We start from the raw sequence: 19842 nt of genomic DNA, 5'->3' as shown, positions 1-19842 counted from the left end.
GTTTCTAAAGGGCCCCAGGGTGAGGGGTAACTGCACTCGTGCTCTGACTTCTGAAATCACGAAAGGGTGGCTTTGAAAGGGGGCAAAGTGATAAGATGGCATTTAAGGACAACATGTGACTTGTGTGCGGACTGTGTGTGGAAGGGGCTCGTGTCACCAGGCAGAAAAGCAGCACTGACATTTTGGCACCAACTGGTGATATTGTCATCTTCTCCATTCACTAGGTTTCTCTTTTTGTCTATTTCGTCTTATTCAAAAAAGTATTTGTCGAGCCCGTATTATGTACCAGGCTGTGCGCTAGATGTGGGGCAACGCAGAAACACAAGGCACAGCCTCTGCCCTGAAGAAACCTGGAGTTCTCAGAGAGAGAGCTGACAGGCGGATGTAGACAGAAGGGGATCCTCATGCGAGGAAGGCCTGGAGTGAGAATGCTGGGCACGTATGGGGGTCAGCGAACATGGCTCTGTTTCGGCTGGAGCCCACGGACTGCGGGAAAGGGAGTATAAGAGAACAGGGCAGACAGTAGGGTGGGACCCTATCACGTGTCAGGAGTTGGGACTTTCACAGCGAGGATACTCCCCCAGGGCTATCAGAAAACATCTACTGCCCGCTGCACCGCCCTGGTCATTGCCATGATGAAGCTGAGCAGAGGACAAGCCGAAGCTGTGGCAGCTCTTCAAGGGCAGTCAGTTTGCCATGTGCTGGGGCTTTATTCCTCTTGTGATTTGCTTGGGATTTAAGAGGCATGCAGATCCTGAGATGTCTAAACCAACCATTTTGAGCCTGCTTTGGTGATAAGGGACAATTTGGTCTTCTGGATGTGGAAGCAGTCAATAAATAGGAACAACATGGAAGGTGTGTGCTCTGATTAGGATAAGAAATGGCACATTGTTCAGATGTTCACCACTTGGATGGCACAGGGATCTTACTTCACAGATACATCTGTGGCAGAGTGGAACTCCACTGACTTCTTTATGATGGATTGTATCAAAACAAATATTTTTGACAATGAAAAACCAAATAAAAAACCCATCTACCCAGCCTCCCTGTCTTTAGGCTAATAAGGAATTGTCTCCATTTGACTAACACAGGCAATGAGGTTCAGAGATGTTAAGTGACTTTCCCGAGGTCACACAGCTTCCATGCGCCTTCTTTGGGAGAATGAAGCAGCTCCCAAAGCCATATCTTTTTTTTTTTTTTTGATTAAAAAAATATATTTATTTATTCTGCTGTGCTGGGTCTCAGTTGCGGCATGCGGGATCTTTAGTTGTGGCATGTGGGCTCTTAGTTGCAGCATGCAGGATCTAGTTCTCTGACCAGGGATCGAACATGGGCCCCCTGCATTGGGAGTGCAGAGTCTTAACCACTGGACCACCAGGGAAGTCCCCCAAAGCCACCTGTTTGATTCGGCTTTGTTCTAAAAGAAAGGGTAGATATGAGTTACAGTGGGATTTTTATAACCTAATTGACCAAAAAATTTCATAGATAATGACAACTACAAATATTTCTGTATTTCTTTAATATATTTTCACTCAGCTCAAGGGATAAAAATCTCAACAGAGACACTGTTTAGATTTCATTCATTCATAAACACCCATTACATAGAAAGCACAGGGCTAGGATTCTTCAGTGAAGAATAAACAGTACATGCTTTCTCTTCTACTTGTATGCATACTAATGCAATCCTAAATTGAGTTCTGTATTCCATCAAGGTAATAAAACCTATCCATTTTGACATTGAGCTGCCCATTATCCAATACAAAGCAATTTCTTTTTTAAGACAATTTTTAAAAAGTGGTTTTAGGTTCACAGCAAAATTAAGGGTAATGCACATGAAACAGGAGGGAAGGGGGCAGGGCACAACCTTTAGAAGAATGACACAGCCCAAGGACATGACATAAACTGATTAGAACCAAATAGGTCCAAGATGGTCGAAGAGTTGACTTCCACTAGACCTTGAGCCTCAGTATACCCTCATTGTAACATATCAGCAAGCTAACTGGCACATCCACAGGTGCCATGACAGTTTCAAGGCTGACCATAAAGGTCAAAAAGTGGGTGGTGGCCCAATTTCTGGAAATCCCCACCCCTTCCCCAAAATAGCTGAAATATTCCTCCCACTCATTAGCCTATGAAATTACCAACACCTATAAAAACTGACAACCACATACCCTGGTGCGGCTCTCACCTTCTGAGATGGCCCATACTCCCTGTGGAGTGTGTTTCTCTCTAAATAAATCCACTTCTTATTTATCACTTTGTCTCTCACTGAATTCTTTCTGCGATGAGACATCAAGAACCTGAGCTTCATTAAGTCCTAAGACCAGGTGTGTGATCTCAATTAAAAGACCGTGGGTTCAAGTCCCAATCTGAGTTACACGGTTTCATACAGAGATTATACCCTGCCCCTAAATACACATAGTTTCTTTGGTTATAAACTTCCCCCACCAGAATGGTACATTTGTTATAATTGATGAACCTACATTGACACATCATTCCTACCTGAAAAATGGGTTCGCCTCTTGGTGCTTGTTGAGCCAAAAGACACGACCAAGCCAAAGATCAGGAGGAGGATTTATTACTTGCAGCCAGTAAGGAGAACACTGGGGATCTTTCCCAAAGCAGTGTCTCCCGAACAGCAAAATCGGGGAAGTTTTAAGCTAGGGGTACATGCATATTCATGAGGGGACTTGGATGGTCCACAGAGTCCAAGCTTTAGTTGATTGACGTCACGAGGATCAGAGAAGGCCAATATCATTATCCCTTAGCTTCTGTTGTTCTGGTGGTTGAGCACTTCAGGCTAATCTTTACCATTGAAATAGAACTGGGAGTCTTTACAACTGATATTTTATCTTTGCTATTGTTACTTCTCTTGCCTGATTGCATTCTTTTGTTCCCTAAGACCATTAATTACTGAGATTTGTTCAAAGGCAAGCATTGAGGCCAGATTTAGCTCACAAAATGGCTTAGACCAAAAATGGCTTCTCTTATGTCAAGCCATAAGAGAAGTGGTTGTCTTTCTCTGGGACCCCCTACCTTATCTGCTTACATTATCACTCAAAGTCCATGGTTTACATTAGGGTTCACTCTTGGTGTTGTGCACTCTATGGGTTTGGACAAATGCATAATGACACATATCTATCAATATGATATCATACAGAGTATTTTCACTGCCCTAAAAATCCTTTGTGCTTCACCTATTCATCTCTCCCCATTCCCAACTCTTGGCAATCAAAAGTCTTGTTACTGTTTCGATAGTTTTGCCTTTTCCAGAATGTCATATGGTTGAAATGATATAGTATGTAGCTGTGATATTGTGATTTATAATAAGAAATATATGTTTGGTCTTCATCCAGTTTCTGTCACAGGGCTCCTAAAACCCTTGGAATTTGCTAAGTGATAAGAGCAACAAATGGATCTTTTGTTATGTTAATGAAAAGACCCTCGGACTGCACCTAAGGCTGGTTACCAGGAGAACCAGCCATGGGATTAGAGGGTTGGAGCTTTTAGTGCCACCCCTGACCTCCAGGGAGGGGAGAGGGGCTGGAGATTGAGTTCAGTCACCAATGGTTTAATCAGTGGTTCGATGGTCAATGATTTAATCATTCATGCCTAAATAGTGACGCCTCCATAAAAAATCTCTAAAGCACTGAGAGCTTCTGGGTTGGTGATTATGTGGAGGTGCTGGGAAGGCGGCTGGAGAGGGAATAGAAGCTCTTCACCTCTTCCTCCATTGCTTGCCCTATGAATCACTTCCATCTGGCTGTTCCTGAGTTACATCCTTTCATAATAAAACAGTAGTCTAGTAAGGAAACTGCTCCTCTGAGTTCTGTGAGCCAGCCACTCTAGCAAATTGATGGACCCCAAGGAGGGGTGGCTGGAAGCTTCAATCTCTAGCTGGTTGGTCAGAAGCACAGGTGACAACATGGACTTGCAACAGGTGTCTGAAACAGTGTAGGGGATGGTCTTGTAGGACTGAGTCCTTAAGCTGTGGGATCTGATGCTCTTTCTGGGTAGATAGCGTCAGAACTGAGTTGAATTGTAGGGCATCCAGCTGGTGTCTGGAGAATTGCTTGTTGGTGTGTGGAACATACCCCCGCCCACTTTCAAACTGGTACCAGAACCTGGAGTAGTCTTTTCAGATTGGTTTCTTTCCCTTAGCAATATGCATTTAAGATTCTTCCATGTCTTTTCATGGCTTGATAGTTCATTTCTTTTTAGCTTTGAGTAATAGTCCATTGTCTGGATGTACCACAGTATATTTATCCATTCACCTACTGAAGGACATCTTGGTTGCTTCCAAGTTCTGGCAACTATGAATCAAGTTGCTATAAACATCTGTGTGCAGGTTTCTGTGTGGATATAAGTTTTCAACTCCTTTGGGTAAATGCTAAGGAGCACAACTGCTATATCGGGTGGTAAAATATGTTTAGTTTTGTAAGAAACCAGCAAAGTTTCTTCCAAAGTGACTGTACTGTTTTACATTCCCACCAGAAATGAATGAGAGTTCCTGTTGCTCCACATAGCCACCAGCATTTGTTGTTGTCAGGGTTTGATCATTCTAAAAGGTGTACAAAGCAAGTTTTAATGTAAGGAAAACAAGATTTTATCTTATCTCTATTTCCATCTATCTATATATCTCCAAAGATTTAGTGGCAAAAAGATAAACTTAGGAATCTGACTGGTAAGGATTCCTGCTCCATCACTTCCTAGCTATATGGCCTTGGGCAAATTATTTAACTTCTCCATTTCCTCTTTTATAAACAGGCCATGGTAATGGAAGTCTCATAGCATTTTGAGAGTATTGTATAAAACAACATATATAAAGCACTTAGCAGTGTCTAGTCACACAGCAAGCACTTAATGAGTACACGTCCTTGTCTCCTCTCCTTGTAAAACACGTGGTTCCGGTCATCTCTCTGTATTATGATAGCACTTCTCTCTTATCTCACCATTGCTGTCAATTACTAACATGACTATACTCGACCTTCTGATTTTTCAGGATATTTTTTAACTTATTTTACAGAATAATTGTGAACTTAATCAAAGCTATTGCCTTTTATTTTACTAGTGGCTACACAGCCCATAGAATATAACTTAAAGCAGTATAGAATCTAATACTAGATGCTCATTTCATGTAGTATTCTTTTAAATGAATTAAAGAACAACTTCTCCAATTTGAAGAAATTTCTAGATTATTAAAAACCCATCAAGTAATAACATTGTCCTGACAGTTTACAGATTCCTGCTTAGATCCCCTATCCTGAAACATGTTAGAACTCATATTTTTAAGTTTCCGTTTCTAAATGTGATATCCTTCAAAGGGAGATTATTAAGTTGCTTCACATTAGGAACATAGTACGTAAATAAGTTATGCCCACATGCAGAATGTTTTCCATACAAGAACTGCAAGAGGCCTACCAGAAACGATCGCAAAACCTCCATAATTATAACAAACCAATGGAACGAGCAATGTTGGTGGCATAGGAAGGGGAGCAAAGAAGGAAACAGAACTTAGAGAATTGGTTCAAACCTCAGCCAAAGGAATTAGGAAACTGGAAACTTGATGGTCAAAGCAAGATTTGCCTTTGTTTACTTCTCAAATAAAAGTAAAGGAAATCATGAACAGTGGGAAAATTCCTTCCACCTCCCCAAAGGGAGATAGAAGGGGCCTAGGAAGGCTGTCATCTGGATTTATAAATAAGAAACTGCAACACAGCCAGTTTTACTGCCATCAAAATGTGAGCTCTTTCCAAATGTAGCTAATGATGGGTACATTGAGCTGAGACAACTTAATTCTAATTCCAGAACAGACACCTCAAATGCTTAGTTTTCCTTATCCTGCTTTTCTGTTACTGCCATAAATGTTGTAAATAGTACATTCTCTTCTTTGGGAAGAGTAACAGGAGTGACGGTGGTTTGTTTTTCAACTCTTCTGTTTGTGTTGATACCCTTGACCAGGGAGAAATCTGCCAAATATGTAATGTGTAAGGAATTCAACATGCAGCTTGAGGCTGCAAGTTCCTTGAGGATAAGGACCGATGTGGTGCTCTTTTCACATCCTTCAGTCTCTAGCTTGTGGATGTGGGGGAAGAGTCCATAGAACCTGGCATTCAAAAGAGAATTAGAGAGGGGTTCCTAGAGGCCTGGGGCCATCCTCACCCCAAGGATCACAGAGAGTTTTTTCTACCAACCGAAGGAGGCAAATTAAGATGTGGAGTCAGAGGAAGGCCCTTCCCTCACCTGTGCACTTCACAAGCAAATTGCAGAGAGAAGGTGGTAATTAACCCTTCAAGGAAATCCTTTCCCGAATGTTGGCATCCTAGGTATAATATCCTATATACATTAAACATTTAGACTGATTTCCATTGACTTTTCTGCCTTGGTCCAACATGTAGCTAGCTGTGGATCCTGGGACCACCATGGTGGCAGACTGACATCCTCTCTTCTTCATCCTTCAGAAGATCCATCTTTGGGGCTCTTTCTTCTCCTTCCACCCCTACTCTTCTTTTTCTTCCTCCTTTCCCTCCTCTTCTTGCACACTCATCAAATTCAGCATTACCATTCACTGTTTTTCACTTAAGATGCATCTTCATAATTGTAGACTGTCATAATTCAATTGGACTTTAGGGTGGTCTTAACAGATCAACAGATCAATGGCAGTCAAAGTAACTGTGAGAAATTAGTCATTAAATGCTGTTGTATAAACACCTCTGGTGGCAAAAGGAATAAATTGTGGCATAATAGTTAGGATTTTTTGAGACCCTAGTAGGTGCCAGAGAGGCAATGTGCTAAGTATCTATATTTATTGTTTTATCCAGGCCTCACATCACCTGATCAATTAGCTACAATTATTCCTATGTCACAAATGGGAGAACTATGGCTTAGAAAGAAACGCAAAGTCACTTGCCCAAGGTTGTGCAGCTAATAAGTGATGGAGCAGGTTTGAACCCAAGAATTTTGATTCTGCAACTTAGACTCTTAATTACTATGCTATGCTGCATTACTTCCTTGAGGGGAAATTAGGGGCACCATTCTTGTTTTATTCCCTTGAAGTTTCAGTTTTTTGCGTTCAAAGGTCTTGTCACATCAATTTTTTTTTAAAGTAATGTGAACTTCGAGTCTGAAAAGTTGTCTCAAAGTTCTTTAATTATGAAAAAAATCCTTGTTTGAGGATGCACTTCTGTGAATCTTTTCAACCATTTTCTTTTGACTTAGCGATCTTACTTTATTCAACTCAAAATCTATAATTTAATACTCTGCTTCAGCTTCTTCTAAACGTTCCATAAACTGTGATGATTGTTAGGACAGAAACAGGAAGAAAACTCAGGATCTTAAAATTGTTTTCTTTGTAACGTGATGAATCAGACTTGCAAAGTCCACAGCACAAAAGCTCCTGATAACGCTAATTCTGTGGAAGGGGTGCATACCACCCCCTTTTTGAAAACAAAACTTCCTCTAGATGTTTGTTCTATTTGTGGCAGATTTTCCAAATTTAGACTAATGTTCTCATTCCTTGCTGATGTGTGGGTGGAAGCTTTCTTAAGTCATACAAACCATGACCGTCCCATATCTATCACTGGGAGACCTTAAGTCAGTCATTTAATTCTTTGAGTCTGAGTGTTTTTACTTTTAGAATGAAGTGTGGTATAATGAAGGCACCTCTAGATCCGTTCTCCACCTTTCCCCCTCTACTCTGTGTCCTGGGGTCTTTATGGACCACATCGGTGGTTCTCTTGCCTGCTGACTTCCTGTTGGGCTCAACCAATGGGAGGTACCAGCAGAAGGTCAGAGGAGAGGAAGGCATATTTATTTGACCAGCTCCCTTGTTCACAGTGCATGGCAACAGCCACATTCCTCTCCCAAAGGTCGTCGCCTCTCCTACAGCCTCAGCTCTTAAGTTCCAGGAACCACTCCCTCCCTTCACCCTTCCTCAGCCAGGTCAGCAATGGCTTCCTGCCTATGTTAACCCTATCCTCACCGGGCACTCTGATACAGAAGATATGGGTTTAGGTAAATTCTAACGTTTCTTCTAATCCTAAACTAAGCAGAATCCCTTTTTGATATGTCCTAGAAAGATCTTTTCTTTTGAGAAGGGAGATGGTTTTCATGCCTAGTTGATAGAATGTATTCTGATAGGAGCCAGCATATGTAACTGAGAGGATATTGGACTGGGAGTCAGGAGATCAGCAGTGCTACTAAATAGGATACAATTTTCTTTCTCTTTGCAAAAACTTGTAGTAAAATAACACATAACATAAAAATTACCATCTTAACTTAAGTGAACAGTTCAGTGGCATTAAGTACATTCACATTGCTGTGCTACCACCACTACCATCTGTCCACAGAACTCTTTTCATGTTGCAAAACTGAAACTCTGTGGCCATTAAACAATCACTGTTTTCCCTCCCCTGAGCTCCTGGGAACAATTGTTCTACTTTTTGTCTCTTTGAATTTTTTGACTCTAGGTACCTCATATAAGTGGAATCATACATATTTGTCTTTTTGTGACTGATTTATTTCACTTAGCATAATGTCCTCAGAGTTCATCCATGTTGAGCATGTTTCAGAATTTCTTTCCTTTTAAAGGCTGAATAATATTCCATTTTTTGTATGCACCACATTTTTTGTATCCATTCATCTGTCTATGCACACTTGGATTACTTCCACTTTTTGGCTACCACAAATAATAATGCTATGAACATAGGTATCCAAATAATCATATTCAAGTCCCTGCTTCCAATACTTTTGGATATATAACCAGAAGTGCAATTGCTGGATCATATGGTAATTCTACTTTTAATTTTTTAAGGAACCACCATCCTGTTTTCCATAGTGGCTTCACCTCTCTGCAGTGTACAAGGGTTCTGATGTCTCCACATCCTCACAAACACTTGTGATTTTCTGTTTCTTGTTTTTTGTTTTTTAAATAGTAACCATCCTACAGGTATACAGCTTTGAATCAATATTTATTTAGCACCTGTTCATCCATTCACTGTGTTAGGTACTGGAAATACGACAAACAGACTCTGCTCTAATGGAGTTTATAATTCTAGAGGGAAGAACAGACAAAAACAAACAAATGAAATAAAATAATTACAAATCTTGAGAAATGCTATGAAGGAAACAGAGATGAGGCAGATAATGATGGAGACCTACTTGTGGGGAAAAAAAACCTTTTATGAAGAAGTGACATTTAAATAGAGATATGAAAGAGCTAGCTAAGAGGAAAGAAAGCATATAGAAAAGAGCAAGCCAGGCAGGGGTGGCAAATGTGCAAAGGGCTGGAGTGCGGGAAGAGCTTGGGGTGTTCAGGTTGTGGAGGGGGCAGCAGTGTTACTGGATGGTGGAGCGGGGAGGCACAGACGTGGAGAGGACAAGGTAGGCACCTTGTTGTTCAGGTCCTTATAAAGCCACTTTTCAGATCTGGGATTTTATTCAGTGTTCAGTAGGAGGCCATTGAAGTATTCCATGGGAGAATTGCATGCTCTGAGCTTTGGACTAAACACTGACCTAAGCTTCCGCTCACTAGGTGTCTTCCCAGGAGCCCTTGCAGCTTCGGGGCTGTGGGTCACTGGCTCCTGGAAGCCGCGTTGTGCAGGGTTAAGGACTCATGCTCTGGGTTCAGGTATACTTCGATTCAAATCCCCCTTCTACCACCTACTTGCAGTGTGACTTTAAACAGGTTGCTTAAGTTAGCGGTCCCCAACCTTTCTGGCACCAGGGACCAGTTTCGTGGAAGACGCTTTTTCCACGGATGGGGCGGGGGCAGGGGTGGTGGGGGCGCAGGCGGTATTGGGATTGATGGGGAGCGGCAGGTGAAGCTTCACTCACTTGCCCGCCGCTCACCTCCTGCTGTTCAGCCTGGTTCCTAGGGGAACCAGGGGGTTGGGGACCCCTGATTTAAGCCCTCAGAGCCTCAGTTTCTTCATCAGGAAAATGGGAAAAAAATGGTACTTTCTTCATAAAATTGTTTAAGGATAAGATGAAAAAATATATGTGAATCCCTTAACACAGTGCCTGGCACACATTAAACTCTAATAAACATTAGCTATTATAATTATTATAATCTTTCATTCACTCATTCAACAAGCTTTTATTGAGAGCATATTGTGTCCCTGGTTCTGAGCTAGGTGAGAGGGTTAAAAAGATGAGACCATTGTCCTGGTTTTCAAGAAGCAGCAACACATCTAATTATAACACAGAATGCTAAGTGCAATGGGAGACGTAAGGATAGGACATTATAAATGCACAGAGAAAGTGCACTCAACCTAGACTGGGGATGGGGACGTAGAAGAGTCCCCCTACAGCAAGTGATAACTGAGCCATGTCTTAGAGAATGAGTTGAGGGGGGGTGAAGGACATCTAGACAGAGAGGACCACATGAGTGAACGGAGGGAGACAAGAAGCAGCATAGAGTGCAAGAGGGGAACACGCTGCAGTTCGGGGGCTGCCAGGATATTAAGCATTGGGATAGGTGGCCCAGGAGAGCCAGACAGAGGCGAGGTCATAGAGATCCCTGTATAATAGGCTGAGGAACTTGGAGTTTACCCTGTAGGCAATGGTGAACTATTGAAGGATTTCTAGCCCTGTACAGATTTGAGTTTTAGATAGTTCATTCTTGGCATGTGCAGAAAATGGGTGTAATTGGGAAAAGAATGAAAGAAGGGAGTACAAGTAGGAGACAATTGCAGTAAACCAGGCAAGAAAGAGACAGTGTGAGTCTGAATAAGATCATTGGACATACGGATGGAGAAGATGAGGCAGATTTTTTGTTGTTGTTGTTTATTTTTTCACACACACTGTATTTTATTTTTACAAGAGATAAATAAACTGACACCAAGCATTGTAAATGGATGACCACAACAAAAGCAACAATGATTGCAATTACCAAACACAAAACACGCTCATACTATGTCATAATATTGACATTCAGTCCAGTAATCCTCCACTGTAACAGCTCCTTTACTTTGCAGTGAAAATTGGTTTATATATTTTTTGCCTCTGAGTCCTTGTGGGATTTTTTTTTTATTCAAACAGAAAGTCACAAAAATTATAATCATCCTCATCAGTTCACTCAGTCGTCCCATGGAATTAATTTTTTTTTATCTTGATCTTTTGTTAACACTTTTATGAATTCATCAGTTTTCCATCAGAGTTCTGAAAATGCTTATTCATTCAGTTCAACAGTATAGTCAGTTACCAGAAACCTGTACTTGTCAGAGTCTTTTCAATGAATTCCTTGAAGATGAAACCCTTTTATAGGAACATTTTTGCAAAAGCATCAGAGTACACCCAGAACTGCCTGTAAATGACAAAAGACTTAAAAATGACCACGGTTAAAGATTTGATGAAAGGTCATAATAATGCAATTGACAAGGAATTTAGTTATTTCTGAGATACACAGTTTAAAGTAATAACTAGAATTATGACATAACATTATACCAGAACATATAAGATTTTTAGAAATTTCATGTAATGTCTGAAACATTTATATTAACATAGTTCCATACAAATAACCCAAAGAAAGTTTAGTATTAGTTGTTTTATTCTTTGTTTGTTTATACTGCAGGTTCTTATTAGTCATCCATTTTATGCACACCAGTGTATACATGTCAATCCCAATCGCCTAATTCATCACACCACCATCCCCACCCCACCGCGGTTTTCCTCCCTTGGTGTCCATACGTTTGTTCTCTACATGTGTCTCAACTTGTGCCCTGCAAACTGGTTTATCTGTACCATTTTTCTAGGTTCCACATACATGCGTTAATATATGATATTTGTTCTTCTCTTTCTGACTTACTTCACTCTGTATGACAGTCTCTAGATCCATCCACGTCTCAACAAATGACCCAATTTCATTCCTTTTTATGGCTGAGTAATATTCCATTGTATATATGTACCACATCTTCTTTATTCGTCTGTCGATGGGCATTTAGGTTGCTTCCATGACATGGCTATTGTAAATAGCACAGCAATGAACACTGGGGTGCATGTGTCTTTTTGAATTATGGTTTTCTCTGGGTATATGCCTAGTAGTGGCATTGCTGGGTCATATGATAATTCTATTTTAAAATTTTTAAGGAACCTCCATACTGTTCTCCATAGTGGCTGTATCAATTTACATTCCCACCAACAGTGCAAGAGGGTTCCCTTTTCTCCACACCCTCTCCAGCATTTGTTGTTTGTAGATTTTCTGATGATGCCCATGCTAACTGGTGTGAGGTGATACCTCATTGTAGTTTTGATTTGCATTTCTCTAATAATTAGTGATGTTGAGCAGCTTTTCATGTGCTTCTTGGCCATCTGGATGTCTTCTTTGGAGAAATGTCTATTTAGGTCTTCTGCCCATTTTTGCATTGGGTTGTTTGTTTCTTTAATATTGAGCTGCATGAGTTGTTTATATATTTTGGAGATTAATCCTTTGTCCGTTGATTCATTTGCGAATATTTTCTCCCATTGTGCGGGTTGTCTTTTCGTCTTGTTTATGGTTTCCTTTGCTGTGCAAAAGCTTTGAAGTTTCATTAGGTCCCATTTGTTTATTTTTGTTTTTATTTCCATTACTCTAGGAGGTGGATCAAAAAGGATCCTGCTGTGATTTATGTCAAAGAGTGTTCTTCCTATGTTTTCCTCTAAGAGTTTCATAGTGTCCAGTCTTCCATTTAGGTCTCTAATCCATTTTGAGTTTATTTTTGTGTATGGTGTTAGGGAGTGTTCTAATTTCATTCTTTTACATGTAGCTGTCCAGCGTTCCCAGCACCACTTATTGAAGAGACTGTCTTTTCTCCATGGTATATCCCTGCCTCCTTTGTCATAGATTAGTTGACCATAGTTGCATGGCTTTATCTCTGGGCTATCTATCCTCTTCCATTGATCTAAATTTCTGTTTTTGTGCCTGTACCATATTGTCTTGATTACTGTAGCTTTGTAGTATTGTCTGAAGTCAGGGAGTCTGATTCCTCCAGCTCCATTTTCTTCCCTCAAGACTGTTTTGGCTATTCGGGGTCTTTTGTGTCTCCATACAAATTTTAAGATTTTTTGTTCTAGTTCTGTAAAAACTGCCATTGGTAATTTTGCCGCAGACGGGCTGCAGAAAGCTAGAAGTTCCTGGTGGTGAGGGGTAAGGAACTGAAAAGCACCAGTATGGGGTCAGAAGGGCCAAGACAACTGATGGTTGCAAGGCAAGTTTATTCAAAGAGCATGAATGTATATATAGGTTCAGCATGGAACGAACACTAGGCAACAAATCAGTAAACCTTGTATTTCCACATAATTCTGTCGCCACTATCTATGCATCACTATCTATGCATCACTATCTATGCGTCAGCATGCCTTATGGGCCGTTCTTTGGAGATACAGACTTCCCCCTCAGGGCAGCACGTCCTTCTTCTGGGGAACAACCAGGGGCTCTTAGATCCAGAGCAGGCACCTGGAACGAAACTGGCCGCAAGCCATTTTCCTTTTTTACGCTCAATACCGCAGCGTCAGGAGTGCATACCAAGAAAGAGACAAGCAGTTCTCCGCAAAGCAGAAAGCTGAATAAGCTTACAGCTTGGGGGCCACCACAGTAATTTGATAGGGATTGCACTGAATCTGTAGATTGCTTTGGGCAGTATAGCCATTATCAAAATATTGATTCTGCCAATCCAAGAACATGGTATATCTCTCCATCTGTTGTTATCATCTTTAATTTCTTTCAACAGTGTCTTATAGTTTTCTGCGTACAGGTCTTTTGTCTCCCCAGGTAGGTTTATTCCTAGGTATTTTATTCTTTCTGTTGCAATGGTAAATGGGGGTATTTCCTTAATTTCTCTTTCAGATTTTTCATCATTAGTGTATAGGAATGCAAGAGATTTCTGTGCATTAATTTTGTATCCTGCAACTTTACCAAATTCATTGATTAGGTCTAGTAGTTTTCTGGTGGCATTTTTAGGATTCTCTATGTATAGTATCACGTCATCTGCAAACAGTGACAGTTTTACTTCTTCTTTTCCAATTTGTATTCCTTTTGTTTCTTTTTCTTCTCTGATTGCCATGGCTAGGACTTCCAAAACTATGTTGAATAATAGTGGTGAGAGTGGACATCCTTGTCTTGTTCCTGATCTTAGAGGAAATGCTTTCAGTTTTTCACCATTGAGAATGATGTTTGCTGTGGGTTTGTCATATATGGCCTTTATTATGTTGAGGTAGTTTCCCTCTATGCCCACTTTCTGGAGAGTTTTTATCATAAATGGGTGTTGAATTTTGTCAGAAGCTTTTTCTGCATCAATTGAGATGATCATATGGTTTTTATTCTTCAGTTTGTTAATATGGTGTATCACGTTGTTTGATTTGTGTATATTGAAGAATCCTTGCATCCCTGGGATAAATCCCACTTGATCATGGTGTATGATCCTTTTAGTGTGGTGTTGGATTCTGTTTGCTAGTATTTTGTTGAGGATTTTTGTATCTATATTCATCATTGATATTGGTCTGTAACTTTCTTTTTTTGTAGCATCTTTGTCTGGTTTTGGTATCAGGGTGATGGTGGCCTCATGGAATGAGTTTGGTAGTGTTCCTTCCTCTGCAGTTTTTTGGAAGAGTTTGAGAAGGAGGGGTGTTAGCTCTTCTCTAAATGTTTGATAGAATTCACCTGTGAAGCCATCTGGTCCTGGACTTTTGTTTGTTGGAAGATTTTTAATCACAGTTTCAATTTCATTCCTTGTGATTGGTCTGTTCATATTTTCTGTTTCTTCCTGGTTCAGTCTTGGAAGGTTATACCTTTCTAAGAATTTGTCCATTTCTTCCAGGTTGTCCATTTTATTGGCATACAGTTGCTTGTAGTAGTCTCTTAGGATGCTTTGTATTTCTGCGGTGTCTGTTGTAACTTCTCCTTTTTCATTTCTAATTTTATTGATTTGAGTCCTCTCCCTCTTTTTCTTGATGAGTCTGGCTAATGGTTTATCAATTTTGTTTATCTTCTCAAAGAACCAGCTTTTAGTTTTATTGATCTTTGCTATTGTTTTCTTTGTTTCTATTTCATTTATTTCTGCTCTCATCTTTATGATTTCTTTCCTTCTGCTAACTTTGGGTTTTGTTTGTTCTTCCTTCTCTAGTTCTTTTAGGTGTAAGATTAGATTGTTTACTTGAGATTTTTCTTGTTTCTTGAGGTAGGCTGGTATAGCTATAAACTTCCCTCTTAGAACTGCTTTTGCTGCATCTGATAGGTTTTGGATCATCGTGTTTTCATTGTCATTTTTCTCTAGATATTTTTTGATTTCCTCTTTGATGTCTTCAGTGATCTCTTGGTCATTTAGTAACGTATTGTTTAGCTTCCTTGTGTTTGTGTTTTTTACGTTGTGTTCTCTGTAATTGATTTCTAATCTCAAAGCGTTGTGGTCAGAAAAGATGCTTGATATGATTTCAATTTTCTTAAATTTACTGAGGCTTGATTTGTGACCCAAGATGTGATCTATCCTGGAGAATGTTCCATGCACACTTGAGAAGAAAGTGTAATCTGCTGTTTTAAGATGGAATGTCCTATAAATATCAATTAAATCTATCTGGTCTATTGTGTCATTTAAAGCTTCTGTTTCCTTATTTATTTTCATTTTGGAGATCTTTCCTTTGCTGTAAGTGAGGTGTTCAAGTCCCCCACTATGATTGTTTTACTGTCGACTTCCTCTTTTATAGCTGTTAGCAGTTGCCTTATGTATTGAGGTGGTCCTATGTTGGGTGCATATATATTTATAATTGTTATATCTTCTTCTTGGATTGATCCCTTGATCATTATGTAGTGTCCTTCCTTGTCTCTTATAACATTCTTTATCTTAAAGTCTATTTTTATCTGATATGAGTATTGCTACTCTGGCTTTCTTTTGATTTCCATTTGCATGGAATATCTTTTTCCATCCCCTCACTTTCAGTCTGTATGTGTCCCTAGGTCTGAAGTGGGTCTCTTGTAGACAGCATATATATGGGTCTTGTTTTTGTATCCATTCAGCAAGCCTGTGTCTTTTGATTGGAGCATTTAATCCATTCATGTTTAAGGTAATTATTGATATATATGTTCCTATGACCATTTTCTTAATTGTTTTGGGTTTGTTTTTGTAGATCCTTTTCTTCTCTTGTGTTTCCCACTTAGAGAAGTTCCTTTAAATTTGTTGTAGAGCTGGTTTGGTGGTGCTGAATCTCTTAGCCTTTGCTTGTCTGTAAAGCTTTTGATTTCTCCATCGTATCTAAATGAGATCCTTGCTGGGTAGAGTAATCTTGGTTGTAGGTTCCTCCCTTTCATCACTTTAAGTATATCATGCCACTCCCTTCTGGCTTGTAAAGTTTCTGCTGAGAAATCAGCTGGTAACCTTCTGGGAGTTCCCTTGTATGTTATTTGTTTTTCCCTTGCTGCTTTCAATAATTTTTCTGTCTTTAATTTTTGCCATTTATATTACTATGTGTCTCGGCATGTTTCTCTTTGGGTTTATCCTTTATGGGACTTGCTGTGCTTCCTGGACTTGGGTGGCTATTTCCTTTCCCATGTTAGGGAAGTTTTTGACTATAATCTCTTCAGATATTTTCTCTGGTCCTTTCTCTCTCTCTTCTCCTTCTGGGACCCCTATAATGCGAATGTTGTTGCATTTAATCTTGTCCCAGAGGTGTCTTAGGCTGTCTTCATTTCTTTTCATTCTTTTTTCTTTATTCTGTTCTGCAGCAGTGTATTCCACCATTCTGTCTTCCAGGTCACTTATCCATTCTTCTGCCTCAGTTATTCTGCTATTGATTCCTTCTCGTGTAGTTTTCATTTCAGTTATTGTGTTCTTCATCTCTGTTTGTTTGTTCTTTAATTCTTCTAGGTCTTTGTTAAACATTTCTTGCATCTTCTCGCTCTTTGACTCCATTCTTTTTCCGAGTTCCTAGATCATCTTCCCTATCATTATTCTGAATTCTTTTACTGGAAGGTTGCCTGTCTTTGCTTCATTTAGTTGTTTTTCTGGGGTTTTATCTTGTTCCTTCATCTGGTACATAGTCCTCTGCCTTTTCATCTTGTCTGTCTTTCTGTGAATGTGGTTTTTGTTCCACAGGCTGCAGGATTGTAGTTCTTCTTGCTTCTGCTCTCTGCCCTCTTGTGGATGAGGCTATCTAAGAGGTTTGTGCAGGCCTACTGATAGGAGGGACTGGTGGTGGGTAGAGCTGGGTGTTGTTCTGGTAGGCAGAGCTCAGTAAAACTCTAATCCGCTTGTCTGCTGATGGGTGGGGCTGAGTTCCTTCCCTGTTGGTTGTTTGGCCTGAGGTGACCTAGCACTGGAGCCCACAAATGCTTTGGTGGGGCTAATGGGGTTACACCAAGGAGTACTTCCCAGAGCGTCTGCTGCCAGTGTCCTTGTCCCCACAGTGAGCCACAGCCATCCCTGGCTTCTGCAGGAGACCCTCCAACACTAGCAGGTAGGTCTGGTTCCGTCTCCCCTGGGGTCACTGCTCCTTCCCCTGGGTCCTGATGCACACACTACTTTGTGTGTGCCCTCCAAGAGAGGAGTCTCTTTTCCTCCCAGTCTTGTTGAAGTCCTGCAATCAATTCCCACTAGGCTTCAAAGTCTGATTCTCTAGGCATTCCTCCTCCCATTGCCGGATCCCCAGGTTGGGAAGCCTGACGTGGGGCTCAGAACCTTGACTCCAGTGGGTGGACTTCTGTGGTATAAGTGTTCTCCAGTCTGTGAGTCACCCACCCAGCAGGTATGGGATTTGATTTTACTGTGATTGAGCCCCTCTTACCGTTTCATTGTGGCTTCTCCTTTGTCTTTGGATGTGGGGTATCTTTTTTGGTGAGTTCCAGTGTCTTCGTGTCAATGATTGTCCAGCAGCTAGTTGTGATTCTGGTGTTCTCACAAGAGGGAGTGAGAGCACGTCCTTCTACTCCACCATCTTGGTTCCTCTGATGAGGCAGATTTTAAAAGCTTATCTAGGAGACTAAATTGGTGGGATGTGATGAGTTACAAGATGTGGAAGTTGTATGGGGTGGAGAGGAGTCCAGAACAACTAGAAGCTATAAAGTTGGGTGTCTGAGTGGATGGCAGACACAGAAACCAGGGGGAGAACTTGCAATGGATTCTGCAAGATGGTGCACCGTGTTCAAGATGGAAACCATCATTTCCTCAGCCTTCAGTAATAATGTCTGCTGATGGCTCATGGAGAAGTCCTCTCTGGCCTAAGGGAGCCACTTTGCTCAAGGATATGCCCTGTTGCCAGTTGAAGCCCATATTCAATGACTGGTTGATGTAGGGACACAAAGACTGGGTCTCCTTTTCTCATTTCAGGAAAACTCTGAAGGGCCATTCCAGCCCCAGAGCTCCCTTGAAGATCAGCTGAGGCTCATGTTGTGTCTGCAGCACACTTCAGCTTCTCCCTGTGCCTAATCCTGATTCCCTCACTGGCCTCCAGGTGCTACACCCTAAAGCACTCCTCAGTAAATCTGCTCACAGATACCTGTCTCAGATTCTGTTTCTCAGGGGACTTGACCTGAGGCAGAGGGGATGATACTCAGTTTTGAATGAGATGAGCTTGATATGTCTATAAGACCTCCAGGTAGAGATATCTAACAGGTTTCAGACAGCTAAGCCTAAACCTCCATATAATGCTGCAGCCTGGAAATAAAGATCTGAGAGTTATATCAGCACACTGGTGGTACTGGTCTGCAATCCCTTACTTGCAGTTTCCAAATCCAAAAAAAAAGTCTGAAAACCAAAAGTCTTTAAAAAAATTCATTTGCTGTCAAAAGCTGATATGATCTGAGCACTCTTGACACTAAAACATAACCTAAATGTACATGAAAACTACTTCTAGCCCTGGGAGTTCTCTGGTGATCCAGCAGTTAAGACTCCACGCTCCCAATGCAGGGGGCCTGGGTTTGATCCCTTGTCAGGGAACTAGATCCTGCATGCTGCAACTAAGAGCCCGCATGCTACAACTAAAAGATCCTGCATGCGGCAACGAAGATCCTGTGTGCCGCAGCTAAGACCCAGCGCAGCCAAATAAATATTTTTTAAAAAATCAAAAACTATTTGTAGCCCCTTTAAAAATCCTACTTAGTGTGACTATTTCTGTGTTTTGCTACAGAAATATTCTTGTGTTTGATTAGAAGGTGCTATCCCAGGCTCTACTGGGCCCAGTATATAATTTTCAGCATATTTTCCTTATAACCTTTCTAAAATCTGAAAAATTCTGGATTCTTAAGCCACCTGGTCCTGAGAGTTTCAGATGAAGCACTGTAGACTTATAATTGGGAACATGAAAGAGGATAAGATCACCTAGGGAGAAAGTATAAATAAAAAAGCAAGCACTGGACAGGAAACAGCAGCGTTTTGAATTAGCCAAAGGAAGCGTGGTCAACAAAAGAGAGAGAGAAGAAATGTTCCTAAGGTATGGTTAGTCAGGAGAGTGAGGAGTCCCAGAGGCCAAGAGAACAGAGAGCTTTAAGAAAGAGGAGAGCTGTCAGTGAATTCACATGCAGCAGGGGTCTAAGAGCCAGGAAGTTAAGACTTATCCTCCAGAGTTGGCAACTGGTGGTTGATTGATAGTGAGTGCAGCTTCAGAAGAGTGGTGCGGGCAGAGGCTCAAATGCAGTAGATTGTGGAATGAATGGAAAGTGACGAGAGAGAGCATACAGTTGCTAGATGGCTAAGGGCATGTTATTTTAGCCTGAAGAAAGCCTTGGGCATGTTTATAGGGAGGTGGAGAGGAGCAAAGAGTGAGTGAGAGGTGGAAGGTAAAGGAGAGAGAGGAGAACCAAAGGGACAAGATGTAGGAGGAGGGAGGGAGAACTCAGGTGGGGTTGGGGCCGGGATTCATGTGGAGGAAGGGAGCATGAGG

At 41.0% G+C, this 19842-nt stretch overlaps 1 pseudogene across 1 annotated transcript; it reads left to right on the top strand.

The window, feature by feature from the left end:
- The first annotated feature begins 632 nt into the window (after positions 1-632).
- Positions 633-3594, top strand: LOC309628606 (mitochondrial import receptor subunit TOM7 homolog pseudogene; annotated as a pseudogene). Its single transcript has one exon. The product of its transcript is annotated as a mitochondrial import receptor subunit TOM7 homolog pseudogene (transcript).
- Positions 3595-19842: the final 16248 nt, after the last annotated feature.

This window comes from Balaenoptera borealis (assembly GCF_965194805.1).
Source record: "Balaenoptera borealis genome assembly, chromosome: 4".
Lineage (NCBI taxonomy): Eukaryota > Metazoa > Chordata > Mammalia > Artiodactyla > Balaenopteridae > Balaenoptera > Balaenoptera borealis.
This window is presented reverse-complemented; position numbering and strand designations above follow the sequence as displayed.